Below are 21,193 nucleotides of genomic sequence, written 5' to 3'. Positions count from 1 at the left end.
GGATGGAACTACTTAATGATTATAACTGCGAACTTCAATACCATCCGGGCAGGGCGAATGTTGTGGCGGATGCTTTAAGCAGAAAAGTGTGAGAGAGACCTCTTAGGGTTAATGCTCTTAACATAGTTGTCCGCACGAATCTCACATCACAAATCTGCGAAGTACAACAAGAAGCCGTGAAACAAGAAAATGTCGATGTTGAATTTCTCAGAGGAATGGATAAGGAATTTGACATCAAAGAGGACAGAACACGGTATTTTGCTAATCGAATCTGGGTACCAAAATTTGGTGGATTGAGAGAACTAGTGTTGGAGGAAGCACATAAGTCAAGGTACTCAATTCATCCGGGATCAGATAAAATGTACCAGGATTTGAAAGCATTTTATTGGTGGCCAAATTTGAAAGCTGATATTGCTACCTATGTCGGTAAGTGCTTAACTTGCGCTAAAGTCAAGGCTGAGCATCAAAAGCCATCAGGATTATTAACTCAACCAGAGATTCCCCAGTGGAAGTGGGAAGGTATTACCATGGACTTCATCACGAAACTGCCGAGAATGGCGGGAGGTCACGATACTATTTGGGTTATCGTGGATCGTCTCACTAAGTCTGCACACTTTCTTCCGATAAGAGAAACTGATAAAATGGAGAAGCTGGCTCAGATCTACATAAGCAAGTCGTCTCTAGGCATGGAGTTCCTATATCCATTATATCCGATCGCGACAGCATATTCACTTCCAGATTTTGGTAGTTATTACAGAAAGCAATGGGGACTAGTTTAGATATGAGTACAGCATATCACCCCTAGACAGATGGCCAGAGCGAGCGAACTATTCAGACTTTTGAGGACATGTTGAGGGCATGTGTCATTGATTTCGGGAACGGATGGGATAAGTATTTACCACTAGCTTAGTTCTCATCCAATAACAGCTACCATGCGAGCATTAAGGCTACACCTTTTGAAGCATTATACGAAAGGAAGTGTAGATCTCCCGTTTGTTAGAGCAAATTGTGAGATAGTCAGTTGACAGGTCCTGAGATTATTCAGGAGACTACTGAAAAAATCCTACAGATTCAGGAACGATTGAGAACGGCTTGGAGTCGTCAAAAGAGTTATGTCGATGTTAGACGGAAGGACATAGAATTCCAAGTTGGTGACAAAGTTATGCTTAAAGTATCACCTTGGAAGGGTGTTGTACGATTTGGGAAACGAGGTAAACTGAGTCCTAGATATGTTGGACCGTTCGAGATAACTGAAAGAGTTAGACCGGTAGCTTACAGATTGGAACTGCCACAAGCTCTCAGCGATATACACGATGTTTTTCATTTATCCAATCTAAAGAAGTGCCTAGCAGAGGAAAATTTGATTATTCTTTTAGAGGAACTATGTGTCGACGACAAACTTCATTTCATTGAGGAACCTGTCGAAATTTTGGGCCGCGAGGTCAAACAGCTGAAGCAAAGCCGAATTCCTATCGTTAAAGTTCGGTGAAACGCGAGAAGAGGACCAGTGTTCACGTGGGAGCATGAAGACCAGATGAGGCTGAAGTATCCGCAACTGTTTCCCGAGGAAACTTCTTCAGAGGACGATCACTAAAATTTCGGGACAAAATTTTTAATAACAGGTGGGTAATTAACAACCCTGCTTTTTCCGTTACTTTCGTTAACCTTCCTTTAGTTTATTTAACGGCGATTATTTAACTTTTGTGCATTTACGTGTAATAAATGCGTACTTGATCTTTGGAGGGTTATAATAATTAATATGGGTTCATATTAATTCAAATAAATATTTCGGATAATGAAATACGATAAAAATGATACGATTTTGATAACTGCTTTTTGAGCAACGAAACGCTCGGGTTTATTTTAATAATTAATTTTATCAATTATTAACTTTTTAAAAATAATTAATTTATTGGGTTTTTAATAAATTAACGTTTGGTTGCGTTTAACGATCGGTTTAGCGTTCTGGGCCTTCGGTACGACTAAACGACACTTGAAACGGACCACGAGTACAAGAAATTGGACAACACGAGCCCGGGAGTAATCCCATTGGGCCAATCGGCCGACCCCTCCCCCACTCCCCTTATTTTTCTTGTTTTGGGCTTATTTGTTACTAGTGTGGTGTTTAGTTTTAGGCCCTAACTAATTATACTTAGCAAGCATTATTAGAAACCCTTACTCATTTATTTTTTTAGTCAACTTTTCTTCCCTCTCCCTCTCCTTGCTGCCATCGTCATCCACACACACACACACACACACACACACACACATACACTCAAAAATTATTTTTTAATCAAACCTCAAGAACAAACGTTGCAATTCTCGATCTCCTCTACGCGTTGATATAATTCTTTTCTTGATCTAAGGTATATTTAGCTAAAAACTAATCCTAAAAATCTGATTTTTATTGGTGTTTCATAGTATTGTTGTCAATTGCTCAAGTCTATACGCGTACGTGTTAATTGTAATCGTTATATTGATTGTTTGATGCGCTAGGGTTTAAAAACGAATTTGTTTTTGCATGATCAGAAAAATTAAGTTTTTTAAATGTTAATTATTATGTTATATTCAGATTCCTTGCGAAAAACTATTGAGTTTAGGCTTTGGATTCGCTTGATTTCGTGTCCGGATGATCAAGTTATGCTCAAATGAAATTAACGTTGTGTTTTTGTGTGTAATCAGAAATCTGAAATTGATAGACAACGAATTGTAATGTGAAACTTATACCACTGGAAGGATAATTTAAAAACACTGAATTTAGACTAGGATATCATGTCGTTTGCTTATGTATAACCCGAGATATGCTTGAATTAGTGTAACAGTAGTTTTATACAGCACTTGCATGAAAATATCCTTGTATGATAAAATGTGTTAACTTCTGTGATTAAAGCCTTGCATATTTGAAATGTACACGAAAATTACTTCAGCTTTCATGTAGATATCATAGGCTAATTGTATCTAGATCTTCGGATAATCGCGTGCGAATGTGACTAACTAAACTAGAATCGAATCTGTAAATTGCTCTCTGTTTTATACTCTGTGGATTGTGTTTATTGATTGAGCATGTATGCTTCTGGAATATAAATTTTAACATGATATTTGACTTATTTTTAGTTTATGTCAATCTATGAAAACTTACGCATTGGTCATAATAGGGCCGTACTATATGTGGATCCTGATTTGAGCTTAAAAACTGAACATCCAACTTGCATGAATAAACTGTACAAATTGGCTAAACAAAAGTTGCTAGATTTTTTATATGTGTTACTTTGAGTTGTTCTTGAACTATGGCCACTGGTCTTGTATCAATTTCATGTTCCTAACTCCGGTTATAGCCAAAACGAAATCAGTACGCGGTCAGAAACTGACTGGGCAAACCCCAAATGTACCCCTTCTGATTCCTGACTTTTAATTATCGTATGAGTCCCTGGCCAGACTTTTTGGAATATATTTTAAGTATATTTATGATCTGGAGTTTTCCATGTTTACGTGAATTTTGTATTATGATATATTGTGCTAAGTATGCTACGTGTTCATGAACTTTGTGCACAACGATAAACTGAAATTGTGAAAATGATCATTCATGACTTGAAACGTATTGTTTGACTTAGGTTTGACATGTTGACCAACATTTGACATGAACCTAATGATTTTGACTTTAGTTGACCACATTGACCAAGTTTGACTTTCAGTTTGACTTCGTTTGACTTTGTTTGACTTGCTTGAATTACTTGACTATATGTTGACTTTTACTTTGAAACGCGTCGAGTTGAGCAATAAGACAACTTATACTATGAAACCACCCTTATTTAAGATACATATATTGACCAACCTAAATACGTATACTTAGGTTGGATTATTCAGCTGTAAACCGTACAAGTTTTGTCTGTCATCCAAGCTTATTCAAAGGTGAGTCTACAGTCCCACTTTTTACATGTTTTCAGGGATGAGAATACACGATGTTATACTTAATTTATCAAATGCTTTTGTATTGACAAGAGTACTATATATGTGTACTGAGTTTGTTCACAAAGCCTCTAGCTTGAATACTTTTAATACCATCGGTGTAAGCACAATTTAGATGGACGAATCCGTTAGGTTGACAACTGAAATGTCCCGTTCTTATTGATTAAAAACGTTCCATATTAATTGATTTCGTTGCGAGGTTTTGACCTCTATATGAGACGTTTTTCAAAGACTGCATTCATTTTTAAAACAAACCATAACCTTTATTTCATAAATAAAGGTTTAAAAAGCTTTACGTAGATTATCAAATAATGATAATCTAAAATATCCTGTTTACACACGACCATTACATAATGGTTTACAATACAAATATGTAACATCGAAATCAGTTTCTTGAATGCAGTTTTTACACAATATCATACAAACATGGACTCCAAATCTTGTTCTTATTTTAGTATGCAACAGCGGAAGCTCTTAGTATTCACCTGAGAATAAACATGCTTTAAACGTCAACAAAAATGTTGGTGAGTTATAGGTTTAACCTATATATATCAAATCGTAACAATAGACCACAAGATTTCATATTTCAATACACATCCCATACATAGAGATAAAAATCATTCATATGGTGAACACCTGGTAACCAACATTAACAAGATGCATATATAAGAATATCCCCATCATTTCCGGGACACCCTTCGGATATGATATAAATTTCGAAGTACTAAAGCATCCGGTACTTTGGATGGGGTTTGTTAGGCCCAATAGATATATCTTTAGGATTCGCGTCAATTAGGGTGTCTGTTCCCTAATTCTTAGATTACCAGACTTAATAAAAAGGGGCATATTCGATTTCGATAATTCAACCATAGAATGTAGTTTCACGTACTTGTGTCTATTTTGTAAATTATTTATAAAACCTGCATGTATTCTCATCCCAAAAATATTAGATTTTAAAAGTGGGACTATAACTCACTTTCACAGATTTTTACTTCATCGGGAAGTAAGACTTGACCACTGGTTGATTCACGAACCTATAACAATATATACATATATATCAAAGTATGTTCAAAATATATTTACAATACTTTTAATACATTTTGATGTTTTAAGTTTATTAAGTCAGCTGTCCTCGTTAGTAACCTACAACTAGTTGTCCACAGTTAGATGTACAAAAATAAATCGATAAATATTATCTTGAATCAATCCACGACCCAGTGTATACGTATCTTAGTATTGATCACAACTCAAACTATATATATTTTGGAATCAACCTCAACCCTGTATAGCTAACTCCAACATTCACATATAGAGTGTCTATGGTTGTTCCGAAATATATATAGATGTGTCGACATGATAGGTCGAAACATTGTATACGTGTCTATGGTATCTCAAGATTACATAATATACAATACAAGTTGATTAAGTTATGGTTGGAATAGATTTGTTACCAATTTTCACGTAGCTAAAATGAGAAAAATTATCCAATCTTGTTTTACCCATAACTTCTTCATTTTAAATCCGTTTTGAGTGAATCAAATTGCTATGGTTTCATATTGAACTCTATTTTATGAATCTAAACAGAAAAAGTATAGGTTTATAGTCAGAAAAATAAGTTACAAGTCATTTTTGTAAAGGTAGTCATTTCAGTCGAAAGAACGACGTCTAGATGACCATTTTAGAAAACATACTTCCACTTTGAGTTTAACCATAATTTTTGGATATAGTTTCATGTTCATAATAAAAATCATTTTCCCAGAATAACAACTTTTAAATCAAAGTTTATCATAGTTTTTAATTAACTAACCCAAAACAGCCCGCGGTGTTACTACGACGGTGTAAATCCGATTTTACGGTGTTTTTCGTGTTTCCAGGTTTTAAATCATTAAGTTAGCATATCATATAGATATAGAACATGTGTTTAGTTGATTTTAAAAGTCAAGTTAGAAGGTTTAACTTTTATTTGCGAACAAGTTTAGAATTAACTAAACTATGTTCTAGTGATTACAAGTTTAAACCTTCGAATAAGATAGCTTTATATGTATGAATCGAATGATGTTATGAACATCATTACTACCTCAAGTTCCTTGGATAAACCTACTGGAAATGAGAAAAATAGATCTAGCTTCAAAGGATCCTTGGATGGCTTGAAAGTTCTTGAAGTAGAATCATGACACGAAAACAAGTTGAAGTAAGATTTCCACTCGGAATAAGATTGTTATAGTTATAGAAATTGAATCAAAGTTTGAATATGAGTATTACCTTATATTAGAAAGATATCTTACTGTAAATAAGAAAGATTTCTTGAGGTTAGATGATGTAACGACCCGGATTTTCCGATCGTTTTATACTTATGAGATTAATATTTACATAAAATAAACCTTACCAACATGATAAGCAATCCAAACTGTTGAGACTTATGTTTTTGAAAAGAGTTTCACACAACGTTTGACCGTCCAATTTGACCGATGATATCACGAACTATATAATACACGATAATTATACGATTATGTATATGTACATATCTATACATATTTAACATGATTTAAGGATGGTTTAACATTTCATTGTGAACTAACAACAATGAGTTTTAAGTATACTTTGAGACCACAAACTTAAGTTTTCAAAACGATAACTATATGTAACGTTCTTTGACATATATACTTACAATCTATAATGTGTTGGTGATCTATGTCACCAATATGATTTAAGTGTAATGGGATTAATTTGTAACCAAAATAATCTTGATAAATATCGAACAAGTTTGGGGAAGTGTGGAGTGCACACTTGTTTGAACTTATTTTGATTATGACGGGGGTTCGGGGGCAGCGCCCCCGATAAGCGGGGTCCAAGGGGTGGCAACCCCTGGCGGGGTCCAAGGGGCAGAGCCCCTGGCCCAAAAATAAAAGCCCAGTTTTTGAGCCTCTTTTACAGTTATAAACCCGTCCATATTTGAATTCTTGTTCCGATTCCTCAAAATTTCTACAAGTATATCTAGGGTATATGTAACCGTATCATACCCAGCTTCTATACGTATTTACTATTAGTATATACCAACAATAAACTTCAATGATCAGCCACTAGACATGATGTTACATGTGGGAACCAGCCATTTAACCTCATGTGTGACTTTTGTGCAAGAAAACAAACTAAATCTCCTATATATCCATCCCATAATCATGCTATTTTGCACACACACATACAATTTCATTTCGAATTTTCTTTTAAGTTAATTCACTCCCTAATCTCTCTTCATTTACCTACTCAAGAACGTATCAATATAGTCATCCGATTTCAAGGAGAATACTCTCAATCTTTCAATCCCACTCCACCACTCTTTTGATTCCAAGATTTTTCTTACCTTTTCCAGTAGCTTTGTCCAAGTAACTTGAGGTAGTAACCTTATTCATAACCTTATTCGATTCATATTTATATAGCTATCTTATTTTGTGTTGTAAAATTTTAACAACAAGAACATAGTTTGAGTGATTTCAAACTTGTTCGCAAACTAAATAGATCCTTCTAATTTGATTTTAAAAAAAAAACACTTCAAGACCTGTAATATATCATATTATGACAAAATTGGATTAATCATATCTTGGCTAATTAACATAATATCTAATATATATTTACTTATGATTTGATTTTATATATTTCAGGACCACCCGTAAACAACACGAGAAGATTAATCATAAGACCTCATGATTGTACGCAACACGTCATTTGACAACACGGTACTTTATGTACGCAACACCTCACTTGACAACATGGTACCATGGGTCGAGATTAATTCTGATCAATACGAATACGATGGGGTCTTTATTTATTTTATTTAAGCAACTAATTGTGGACCACTAACATCGGACTGCTAACTACGGACTAAGAAAATATTAAAAGTATTAAAAGTATATATATATATATATATATATATATATATATATATATATATATATATATATATATATATATATATATATATATATATATATATATATATATATATATATATATATATATATATATATATATATATATATATAACGATTACTTGAAAAGAAAATATGTTGATATATTATATATATATGGTTAGGTTTGTGATATCAATCGGAGACCAAGTCGTGTTTATTACCTTCAAGGCAAAAGTGAGTATATAGTCCCACTTTTAAACTCTAAATATTTCGGGATGAGAATACATGCATTTTATGATTTACGTTATGGACACAAGTGATTAAAAATATATATTCTACGTTGAGTTGTACCACTGGCATACTTCCCTGTAGCTTGGTAACTATTATTTACATGAGGTATTGTAAACGCGAATCCTGTTGATAGATCTATCGGGCCTGACAACCCCAACCGGACTGGACGACCAGTATTCAACGGTTGCACTGTACTTCGTTTCGGTGACTACACTTGGTACGGTGTAGTAAGATTTCATAATAAAGGGAATATGCGACGTTGATTAAATGTTAAGTATGGTTATCAAGTGCTCAACAACTTAGAATATTTTTATTAAAACATTTATATATGAAATCTTGTGGTCTATATTTATAACGCTGCTGGCATTAAACCTATATCTCACCAACTTTATGTTGACGTTTTAAGCATGTTTATTCTCAGGTGATAACTAAAAGCTTCCGCTGCAACATGTTGAATTTAAGCAAGATCTTGAGTATGCATATTTGTGTCAAAAATAAAACTGCATATCGGAGGATTTGTAATGTAAAATATGTTGGAGGTCGTATTGTTATTATCACATGTAAAGTTTGTAAGTCTAAGATTATCGCTAAACGATAATCATTATTAAGTTGTTTAAACCTTGTATTTGTAATAAAAGCTATGGTTTGTATTGTAAAAACGAATGCAGTTTTTGAAGAATGTTGCATATAGAGGTCAATACCTCGCTATGAAATCAAATGTTATTGTATTCATCCTTATGGTTAAGGTCAGGTTATGACAGATGATCACTCTACAAGATTGGAAGTAAGCTAGCAAACTTGGAAGTATTCTTGATTTTATGAAACTAGAACTTGTAGAATTTATAAAGAACACTTAGAACTTGAAGATAGAACTTGAGAGAGATCAATTAGATGAAGAAAATTGAAGAATGAAAGTGTTTGTAGGTGTTTTTAGTCGTTGTTGTATGGATTAGATATAAAGGATATGTAATTTTGTTTTCATGTAAATAAGTCATGAATGATTACTCATATTTTTGTAATTTTATGAGATATTTCATGCTAGTTGCCAAATTATGGTTCCCACATGTGTTAGGTGACTCACATGGGCTGCTAAGAGCTGATCATTGGAGTGTATATACCAATAGTACATACATCTAAAAGCTGTGTATTGTACGAGTACGAATACAGGTGCATACGAGTAGAATTGTTGATGAAACTGAACGAGGATGTAATTGTAAGCATTTTTGTTAAGTAGAAGTATTTTGATAAGTGTCTTGAAGTCTTTCAAAAGTGTATGAATACATATTAAAACACTACATGTATATACATTTTAACTGAGTCGTTAAGTCATCGTTAGTCGTTACATGTAAGTGTTGTTTTGAAACCTTTAGGTTAACGATCTTGTTAAATGTTGTTAACCCAATATTTATAATATCAAATGAGATTTTAAATTATTATATTATCATGATATTATGATGTATGAATATCTCTTAATATGATATATATATACATTAAATGTCGTTACAACGATAATCGTTACATATATGTCTCGTTTCAAAATCATTAAGTTAGTAGTCTTGCTTTTACATATGTAGTTCATTGTTAATATACTTAATGATATGTTTACTTATCATAATATCATGTTAAATATATATATATATATATATATATATATATATATATATATATATATATATATATATATATATATATATATATATATATATATATATATATATATATCCATATATATGTCATCATATAGTTTTTACAAGTTTTAACGTTCGTGAATCACCGGTCAACTTGGGTGGTCAATTGTCTATATGAAACCTATTTCAATTAATCAAGTCTTAACAAGTTTGATTGCTTAACATGTTGGAAACACTTAATCATGTAAATAACAATTTCATTTAATATATATATATAAACATGGAAAAGTTCGGGTCACTACAGTACCTACCCGTTAAATAAATTTCGTCCCAGAATTTTAAGCAGTTGGAGGTGTTGACGTATCTTCTGGAAATAAATGCGGGTATTTCTTCTTCATCTGATCTTCACACTCGCAGGTGAACTCGGGTCCCCTACGAGCATTCCATCGAACCTTAACAATCGGTATCTTGTTTTGTTTAAGTCTCTTAACCTCACGATCCATTATTTCGACGGGTTCTTCAATGAATTGAAGTTTTTCATTGATTTGGATTTCGTCCAACGGAATAGTGAGATCTTCTTTAGCAAAACATTTCTTCAAATTTGAGACGTGGAAAGTGTTATGTACAGCCGCGAGTTGTTGAGGTAGCTCCAGTTGGTAAGCTACTGGTCCGACACGATCTATAATCTTGAATGGTCCAATGTACCTTGGATTTAGTATCCCCCGTTTACCAAATCGAACAACGCCTTTCCAAGGTGAAACCTTAAGCATGACCATTTCTCCAATTTCAAACTCTATATCTTTTCTTTTACTGTCCGCGTAGCTCTTTTGTCGACTCTGGGCGGTTTTCAATCTTTGTTGAATTTGGATGATTTTCTCGGTAGTTTCTTGTATTATCTCCGGACCCGTAATCTGTCTATCCCCCACTTCACTCCAACAAATCGGAGACCTACACTTTCTACCATAAAGTGCTTCAATCGGCGCCATCTCAATGCTTGAATGGTAGCTGTTGTTGTAGGAAAATTCTGCTAACGGTAGATGTCGATCCCAACTGTTTCCGAAATCAATAACACAAGCTCGTAGCATGTCTTCAAGCGTTTGTATCGTCCTTTCGCTCTGCCCATCAGTTTGTGGATGATAGGCAATACTCATGTCTATACAGGTTCCCAATGCTTGCTGTAATGTCTGCCAGAATTTTGAAATAAATCTGCCATCCCTATCAGAGATAATAGAGATTGGTATTCCATGTCTGGAGACGACTTCCTTCAAATATAGTTGTGCTAACTTCTCCATCTTGTCATCTTCTCTTATTGGAAGGAAGTGTGCTGACTTGGTGAGACGATCAACTATTACCCAAATAGTATCATAACCACTTGCAGTCCTTGGCAATTTAGTAATGAAATCCATGATAATGTTTTCCCATTTCCATTCCAGGATTTCAGGTTGTTGTAGTTGACCTGATGGTTTCTGATGTTCAGCTTTGACCTTAGAACACGTCAAACATTCTCCTACATATTTAGCAATATCGGCTTTCATACCTGGCCACCAAAAATGTTTCTTAAGATCCTTGTACATCTTTCCCGTTCCAGGATGTATTGAGTATCTGGTTTTATGAGCTTCTCTAAGTACCATTTCTCTCATATCTCCAAATTTTGGTACACAAATCCTTTCAGCCCTATACCGGGTTCCGTCTTCCCGAATATTAAGATGCTTCTCCGATCCTTTGGGTATTTCATCCTTTAAATTTCCCTCTTTTAAAAATCCTTGTTGCGCCTCCTTTATTTGAGTAGTAAGGTTAGTGTGAATCATTATATTCATAGATTTTACTCGAATGGGTTCTCTGTCCTTTCTGCTCAAGGCGTCGGCTACCACATTTGCCTTCCCCGGGTGGTAACGAATCTCAAAGTCGTAATCATTCAACAATTCAATCCACCTACGCTGCCTCATATTTAGTTGTTTCTGATTAAATATGTGTTGAAGACTTTTGTGGTCGGTATATATAATACTTTTGACCCCATATAAGTAGTGCCTCCAAGTCTTTAATGCAAAAACAACCGCGCCTAATTCCAAATCATGCGTCGTATAATTTTGCTCGTGAATCTTCAATTGTCTAGACGCATAAGCAATCACCTTCGTCCGTTGCATTAATACACAACCGAGACCTTGCTTTGATGCGTCACAATAAATCACAAAATCATCATTCCCTTCAGGCAATGACAATATAGGTGCCGTAGTTAGCTTTTTCTTCAATAATTGAAACGCCTTCTCTTGTTCATCCTTCCATTCAAATTTCTTCCCTTTATGCGTTAATGCAGTCAAGGGTTTTGCTATTTTGGAGAAATCTTGGATGAATCTTCTGTAGTAACCAGCCAATCCTAAAAATTGACGTAAATGCTTCGGAGTTTTTGGGGTTTCCCACTTTTCAACGGTTTCGATCTTTGCCGGGTCCACCTGGATACCTTCTTTGTTCACTATGTCACCGAGGAATTGAACTTCTTCCAACCAAAATGCACACTTTGAAAACTTAGCGTACAGTTTTTCTTTCCTCAATACTTCTAGCACTTTTCTCAAATGTTCTTCGTGCTCTTGATCATTCTTTGAGTAAATAAGTATGTCATCGATGAAAACAATGACAAACTTGTCAAGATATGGCCCACACACTCGGTTCATAAGGTCCATGAACACAGCTGGTGCATTAGTCAATCCAAATAGCATAACCATAAACTCGTAATGACCATAACGCGTCCTAAAAGCAGTTTTTGGAATATCATCCTCCTTTACTCGCATTTGATGATATCCAGAACATAAATCGATCTTCGAATAAACCGACGAGCCTTGTAGTTGATCAAATAAGTCATCAATTCTCGGCAGTGGATAACGGTTTTTGATGGTAAGTTTGTTCAACTCTCTGTAGTCAATACACAACCTAAATGTACCATCCTTCTTCTTGACAAACAAAACAGGAGCTCCCCATGGTGATGTGCTTGGTCGAATGAAACCACGTTCTAATAGTTCTTGCAGTTGGCTTTGCAGTTCTTTCATCTCGCTGGGTTCGAGTCTATAAGGAGCACGAGCTATTGGTGCAGCTCCTGGTACAAGATCTATTTGAAATTCAATAGATCGATGTGGAGGTAGTCCCGGTAATTCTTTCGGAAATACATCGGGAAATTATTTTGTGATGGGAACATCATTGATGCTCTTTTCTTCAGTTTGTACTTTCTCGACGTGTGCTAGAACAGCATAGCAACCTTTTCTTATTAGTTTTTTTGCCTTCAAATTACTAATAAGATATAGCTTCATGTTGCCCTTTTATCCGTACACCATTAAGGGTTCTCCTTCTTCTCGTACAATGCGAATTGCATTTTTATAACATACGATCTCTGCTTTCACCTTCTTCAGCCAGTCCATGCCAACTATTACATCAAAACTCCCTAACTCTACTGGTATCAAATCAATCTTAAATATTTCGCTACCCAGTTTAATTTCTCGATTCCGGCATATATTATCTGCTGAAATTAATTTACCGTTTGCTAATTCGAGTAAAAATTTACTATCCAACGGCGTCAATGGACAACTTAATTTAGCACAAAAATCTCTACTCATATAGCTTCTATCCGCACCCGAATCAAATAAAACGTAAGCAGATTTATTGTCAATAAGAAACGTACCAGTAACAAGCTCCGGGTCTTCCTGTGCCTCTGCCGCATTAATATTGAAAACTCTTCCGCGGCCTTGTCCATTCGTGTTCTCCTGGTTCGGGCAATTTCTAATAATGTGACCCGGTTTTCCACATTTATAACAAACTACATTGGTATAACTTGCTCCGACACTACTTGCTCCGCCATTACTCGTTCCGACACCATTTGTTCCTTTCATTCTGTTAACCCCTGGTCCGTAGACCTCACACTTTGCCGCGCTATGACCATTTCTTTTACACTTGTTGCAAAATTTGGTGCAGAACCCCGAGTGATACTTTTCACACCTTTGGCATAGCTGCTTCTGATTGTTGTTGTTGTTGTTGCGGTTGTTATTGTTGTTGGGATGATTGTTGTAGTTGCTGTTGTTGTTGTTGTTGTTGTTGTTGTTGTTGTTGTTGTTGTTGTTGTTGTTGTTGTTGTTGTTGTTGTTGTTGTTGTTGTTGTTGTTGTTGTTGTTGTTGTTGTTGTTGTTGTTGTTGTTGTTGTTATTGTTGTTGTTGTTGTTGTTGTTGTTGTTGTTGGGCCGTTTGTTGTAGTTGCGATTGATGTTGCGATTGTTGGGATAATTGTTGCGATTATTATTGTAATTGCTGTTGTTGTTGTTGTTGTATTGGTGATTCTTATCACCGTTTTCCTCCCACTTTCTTTTGACTTGCTTCACATTGGGCTCTTCAGTCGTCTGTTCTTTAATTCTTTCCTCAATCTGGTTCACTAGTTTGTGAGCCATTCTACATGCCTATTGTATGGAGGCGGGCTCGTGTGAACTTATATCTTCTTGGATTCTTTCCGGCAATCCTTTCACAAACGCGTCGATCTTCTCTTCCTCATCTTCGAACGCTCCCGGACACAATAGGCACAATTCTGTGAATCGTCTTTCGTACGTGGTAATATCAAATCCTTGGGTTCGTAACCCTCTAAGTTCTGTCTTGAGCTTATTGACCTCGGTTCTGGGACGGTACTTCTCGTTCATCAAGCGCTTGAATGCTGACCACAGTAGTGCGTAAGCATCATCTTGTCCCACTTGCTCTAGATAGGTATTCCACCATGTTAACGCAGAACCTGTAAAGGTATGCGTAGCGTACTTCACTTTGTCCTCTTCAGTACACTTACTTATGGCAAAAACCGATTCGACCTTCTCGGTCCACCGTTTCAATCCAATCGGTCCTTCGGTTCCATAAAATTCCAAAGGTTTGCAGGCAGTGAATTCTTTGTAGGTGCATCCTACACGATTTCCTGTACTGCTAGATCCAAGGTTATTGTTGGTATGTAGCGCAGCCTGTACTACGGCTATGTTTGAAGCTAGAAAAGTACGGAACTCCTCTTCATTCATATTCACGGTGTGTCGAGTAGTCGGTGCCATTTCCTTCAAAATAGTCAAATGGAACAAGTTAATCATATAGAATATTAAGAGTAGTTAATAGTATTTCGTAGCATAATATGAACTCATTTATAAAAGCTTTTTTTTCATATTAGCGTTTTATAAGTTTAAATTCGGTTAGTACCTACCCGTTAAGTTCATACTTAGTAGCTAATATACAATTCAACTACTACAATTCTATATGAAAAAATGATTATAATAATATTTCGCATTCAAACTTTTATACAATATTTTACAAACTTACAATACCGCTTATTTTACATATAGCATGAAATATAGCACACAATAAATTTGATACAAGATGGTTGTGAAGATAATTCTAGCTAGTACACAAGTCGTTCAGCAAAGGCAATAAAGACACGTAATTCATACGTCCAGAAACAAGTCATGCATTCTGGTTTTACTAGGACTACTTCCCATCCTTGGTCTTGTGGAACATAACCGTTATGGTCGTTGATAAGATAGCGTGTTGTAACATCATCAAAGGGACGAGGGTTACGTAATGACCAACAGTCTCGTAATAACCTAAAAACCTCATTTCTTACCCCAATTACTGACTCCGTCACTTGTGGGAACGTTTTGTTTAATAGTTGTAGCCCGATGTTCTTTTTCTCACTTTGGTGAGAAGCGAACATTACTAACCCGTAAGCATAACATGCTTCTTTATGTTGCATGTTAGCCGCTTTTTCTAAATCATGAAGTCCTATATTCGGATACATTGAGTCAAAATAATTTCTTAACCCGTTGCGTAAAATAGCATTTGGGTTCCCCGCAATATATGCGTCAAAGTAAACACATCGTAACTTATGGGTTTCCCAATGTGATATCCCCCATCTTTCAAACGAAAGTCTCTTATAAACCAAGACATTCTTGGAACGTTCTTCGAATGTCTTACAAACTGATTTCGCCGTAAATAGTTGTGCCGAAGAATTCTGACCGACTCTAGACAAGATTTCATCAATCATGTCTCCGGGTAGGTCTCTTAAAATATTGGGTTGTCTATCCATTTTGTGTTTTTATACTGTAAAATAGACAAGAGTTAGATTCATAAAAAAAAAAATACTTATTAATACAAGCAATTTTTACATATATCATAAAGCATAAGCACACTATATTACATATATTACACCACACGAATACAACTATCTTATTCCGACTCGCTTGTTTCTTCTTCTTCGGTTTTGGTTCGTTTTGCCAAGTTTCTAGGGATATATGATGTTCCCCTAATACGAGCTGTCGTTTTCCACAACGGTTTAGAAAAACCTGGTGGTTTAGAGGTTCCCGGGTCATTGTTACAACTTAAGGGCTTCGGGGGTTGACGATACATATAAAGTTCATCGGGGTTGGAATTAGATTTCTCTATTTTTATGCACTTTCCCTTATTATTTTCTTTTGCCTTTTTAAATTCAGTTGGGGTAATTTCTATAACATCATCGGAATTCTCGTCGGAATCCGATTCATCGGAGAATTGGTAATCCTCCCAATATTTTGCTTCCTTGGCGGAATCACCATTGACCATAATTAACCTTGTTCGGTTGGTTGAGGATTTTCTTTTACTTAACCGTTTTATTATTTCCCCCACCGGTTCTATTTCCTCCTCCGGTTCCTCCTCTTCCGGTTCTGATTCTTCTTCTGGTTCCGATTCTTCTTCCGGTTCCTCTTCGGGAACTTGTGAATCAGTCCAATATATATTCGACTCTTCGTTATTATTAGGTGAGTCAATGGGATTTGTGCTAGAGGTAGACATCTATCACACAATATCAAAAATGTTAAGAGATTAATATATCACATAATATATACATGTTAATAATATATAGTTTCCAACAAAAATGTTAAGCAATCATTTTTAAAGAAAACACGATCGAAGTCCAGACTCACTAATGCATCCTAACAAACTCGATAAGACACACTAATACAAATTTTCTGGTTCTCTAAGACCAACGCTCGGATACCAATTGAAATGTCCCGTTCTTATTGATTAAAAACGTTCCATATTAATTGATTTCGTTGCGAGGTTTTGACCTCTATATGAGACGTTTTTCAAAGACTGCATTCATTTTTAAAACAAACCATAACCTTTATTTCATAAATAAAGGTTTAAAAAGCTCTACGTAGATTATCAAATAATGATAATCTAAATATCCTGTTTACACACGACCATTACATAATGGTTTACAATACAAATATGTTACATCGAAATCAGTTTCTTGAATGCAGTTTTTACACAATATCATACAAACATGGACTCCAAATCTTGTCCTTATTTTAGTATGCAACAGCGGAAGCTCTTAGTATTCACCTGAGAATAAACATGCTTTAAACGTCAACAAAAATGTTGGTGAGTTATAGGTTTAACCTATATATATCAAATCGTAACAATAGACCACAAGATTTCATATTTTAATACACATCCCATACATAGAGATAAAAATCATTCATATGGTGAACACCTGGTAACCGACATTAACAAGATGCATATATAAGAATATCCCCATCATTTCCGGGACACCCTTCAGATATGATATAAATTTCGAAGTACTAAAGCATCCGGTACTTTGGATGGGGTTTGTTAGGCCCAATAGATCTATCTTTAGGATTCGCGTCAATTAGGGTGTCTGTTCCCTAATTCTTAGATTACCAGACTTAATAAAAAGGGGCATATTCGATTTCGATAATTCAACCATAGAATGTAGTTTCACGTACTTGTGTCTATTTTGTAAATTATTTATAAAACCTGCATGTATTCTCATCCCAAAAATATTAGATTTTAAAAGTGGGACTATAACTCACTTTCACAGATTTTTACTTCGTCGGGAAGTAAGACTTGGCCACTGGTTGATTCACGAACCTATAACAATATATACATATATATCAAAGTATGTTCAAAATATATTTACAATACTTTTAATACATTTTGATGTTTTAAGTTTATTAAGTCAGCTGTCCTCGTTAGTAACCTACAACTAGTTGTCCACAATTAGATGTACAGAAATAAATTGATAAATATTATCTTGAATCAATCCACGACCCAGTGTATACGTATCTCAGTATTGATCACAACTCAAACTATATATATTTTGGAATCAACCTCAACCCTGTATAGCTAACTCCAACATTCACATATAGAGTGTCTATGGTTGTTCCGAAATATATATAGATGTGTCGACATGATAGGTCGAAACATTGTATACGTGTCTATGGTATCTCAAGATTACATAATATACAATACAAGTTGATTAAGTTATGGTTGGAATAGATTTGTTACCAATTTTCACGTAGCTAAAATGAGAAAAATTATCCAATCTTGTTTTACCCATAACTTCTTCATTTTAAATCCGTTTTGAGTGAATCAAATTGCTATGGTTTCATATTGAACTCTATTTTATGAATCTAAACAGAAAAAAGTATAGGTTTATAGTCGGAAAAATAAGTTACAAGTCGTTTTTGTAAAGGTAGTCATTTCAGTCGAAAGAACGACGTCTAGATGACCATTTTAGAAAACATACTTCCACTTTGAGTTTAACCATAATTTTTGGATATAGTTTCATGTTCATAATAAAAATCATTTTCTCAGAATAAAAACTTTTAAATCAAAGTTTATCATAGTTTTTAATTAACTAACCCAAAACAGCCCGCGGTGTTACTACGACGGCGTAAATCCGATTTTACGGTGTTTTTTGTGTTTCCAGGTTTTAAATCATTAAGTTAGCATATCATATAGATATAGAACATGTATTTAGTTGATTTTAAAAGTCAAGTTAGAAGGATTAACTTTTATTTGCGAACAAGTTTAGAATTAACTAAACTATGTTCTAGTGATTACAAGTTTAAACCTTCGAATAAGATAGCTTTATATGTATGAATTGAATGATGTTATGAACATCATTACTACCTCAAGTTCCTTGGATAAACCTACTGGAAATGAGAAAAATAGATCTAGCTTCAAAGGATCCTTGGATGGCTTGAAAGTTCTTGAAGTAGAATCATGACACGAAAACAAGTTCAAGTAAGATTTCCACTCGAAATAAGATTGTTATAGTTATAGAAATTGAATCAAAGTTTGAATATGAGTATTACCTTATATTAGAAAGATATCTTACTGTAAATAAGAAAGATTTCTTGAGGTTAGATGATCACTCTACAAGATTGGAAGTAAGCTAGCAAACTTGGAAGTATTCTTGATTTTATGAAACTAGATCTTGTAAAATTTATGAAGAACACTTAGAACTTGAAGATAGAACTTGAGAGAGATTAATTAGATGAAGAAAATTGAAGAATGAAAGTGTTTGTAGGTGTTTTTAGTCGTTGTTGTATGGATTAGATATAAAGGATATGTAATTTTGTTTTCATGTAAATAAGTCATGAGTGATTACTCATATTTTTGTAATTTTATGAGATATTTCATGCTAGTTGCCAAATGATGGTTCCCACATATGTTAGGTGACTCACATTACCTGCTAAGAGCTGATCATTGGAGTGTATATACCAATAGTACATACATCTAAAAGCTGTGTATTGTACGAGTACGAATACGGGTGCATACGAGTAGAATTGTTGATGAAACTGAACGAGGATGTAATTGTAAGCATTTTTGTTAAGTAGAAGTATTTTGATAAGTTTTTTGAAGTCTTTCAAAAGTGTATGAATACATATTAAAACACTACATGTATATACATTTTAACTGAGTCGTTAAGTCATCGTTAGTCGTTACATGTAAGTGTTGTTTTGAAACCTTTAGGTTAACGATCTTGTTAAATGTTGTTAACCCAATATTTATAATATCAAATGAGATTTTAAATTATTATATTATCATGATATTATGATGTATGAATATCTCTTAATATGATATATATACATTAAATGTCGTTACAACGATAATCGTTACATATATGTCTCGTTTCAAAATCATTAAGTTAGTAGTCTTGCTTTTACATATGTAGTTCATTGTTAATATACTTAATGATATGTTTACTTATCATAATATCATGTTAACTATATATATATATATATATATATATATATATATATATATATATATATATATATATATATATATATATATATATATATATATATATATATATATATATATATATATATATATATCCATATATATGTCATCATATAGTTTTTACAAGTTTTAACGTTCGTGAATCACCGGTCAACTTGGGTGGTCAATTTTCTATATGAAACCTATTTCAATTAATCAAGTCTTAAAAGTTTGATTGCTTAACATGTTGGAAATACTTAATCATGTAAATAACAATTTCATTTAATATATATATAAACATGGAAAAGTTCGGGTCACTACAATAACCTCACCCTCTGTAAAAACTGTTGTGCATTTACTTTGAACATTAAATATGCTCGAACAAGTATATAACATTTTAGGAGGTAAAGGCGGGTATAGTGGCTTCTATACTCGGGTCATTGCTAGTATTCAGGTGCTCAGATTATGCAAATGTTAAAATCTCATGGTCAAGGAAACTAAACTATTTTTCTGATAACCGTTTTTCAGATACTGCTACATTACTTTAAACCTGTGGATTCACCAACATTATTGTTGACCTGTTTTTGCGTGTTTTTATTCTCAGGTCCTTAAGAGGTAGTCTTCCGCTGTGTTTGCTGCATGTCTGGCCGTGGAGTCAGCATTTGATTTATTGAACATTATTTACTTTCGCATTTAAAACTTTTAAAACTGTTTAAATACTGTTGGTTTATGGTTACGATTACAACAGTGTTTCTATGTTGGGATTATTGACTTATGTTTTTGAAAGTCAACTTTTAATAAAATTAAATGCGATTGCTTTAAACGTCTCATATAGTGGGCATAACTGTTAACTGTGGGACCTGGATTAACGCGCCGTCAGATGGAAATTTAGCGGGGTGTTATAGTTGGTATCAGAGCTGGTTTAACCTTTGTCGTAAAGGTAGTTATCGTTACGCGATCCGGCTGTCACGCCGGGCACCTGAACGGACTATGCTTTTTGGCGGGTTAATCGTAAAGGTGGTTCTCACAGTGTAACCTGTGATGAAGCATTGGCTCTTACCCCTTGCGATCCCTTTGGAGGAGGGTTGGCAGTTTGGCGAAAACACGGGCCGTAAAATCAGTGTTTGAGGTACGCTCAGTGGTCACCCTGTTAGCAGGAAAGGCACTGGGTGGGTATTTACCCCATCTATAATGGTATTATAGTTGGTATCAGAGCTAACGGTTCGTAGGGAAACTAGGACTTACATTAGAGTGTCTGATATGGTCATTGATTAGTCTAGACTACGACCAGGACTTAGTCATTACATGAGTACTTCGTGACTAACGTTATTTACT

This window comes from Rutidosis leptorrhynchoides, chromosome 9 (assembly GCF_046630445.1).
Source record: "Rutidosis leptorrhynchoides isolate AG116_Rl617_1_P2 chromosome 9, CSIRO_AGI_Rlap_v1, whole genome shotgun sequence".
In the NCBI taxonomy this organism is placed as follows: domain Eukaryota; kingdom Viridiplantae; phylum Streptophyta; class Magnoliopsida; order Asterales; family Asteraceae; genus Rutidosis; species Rutidosis leptorrhynchoides.
Note: the sequence above shows the minus strand (reverse complement) of the source record.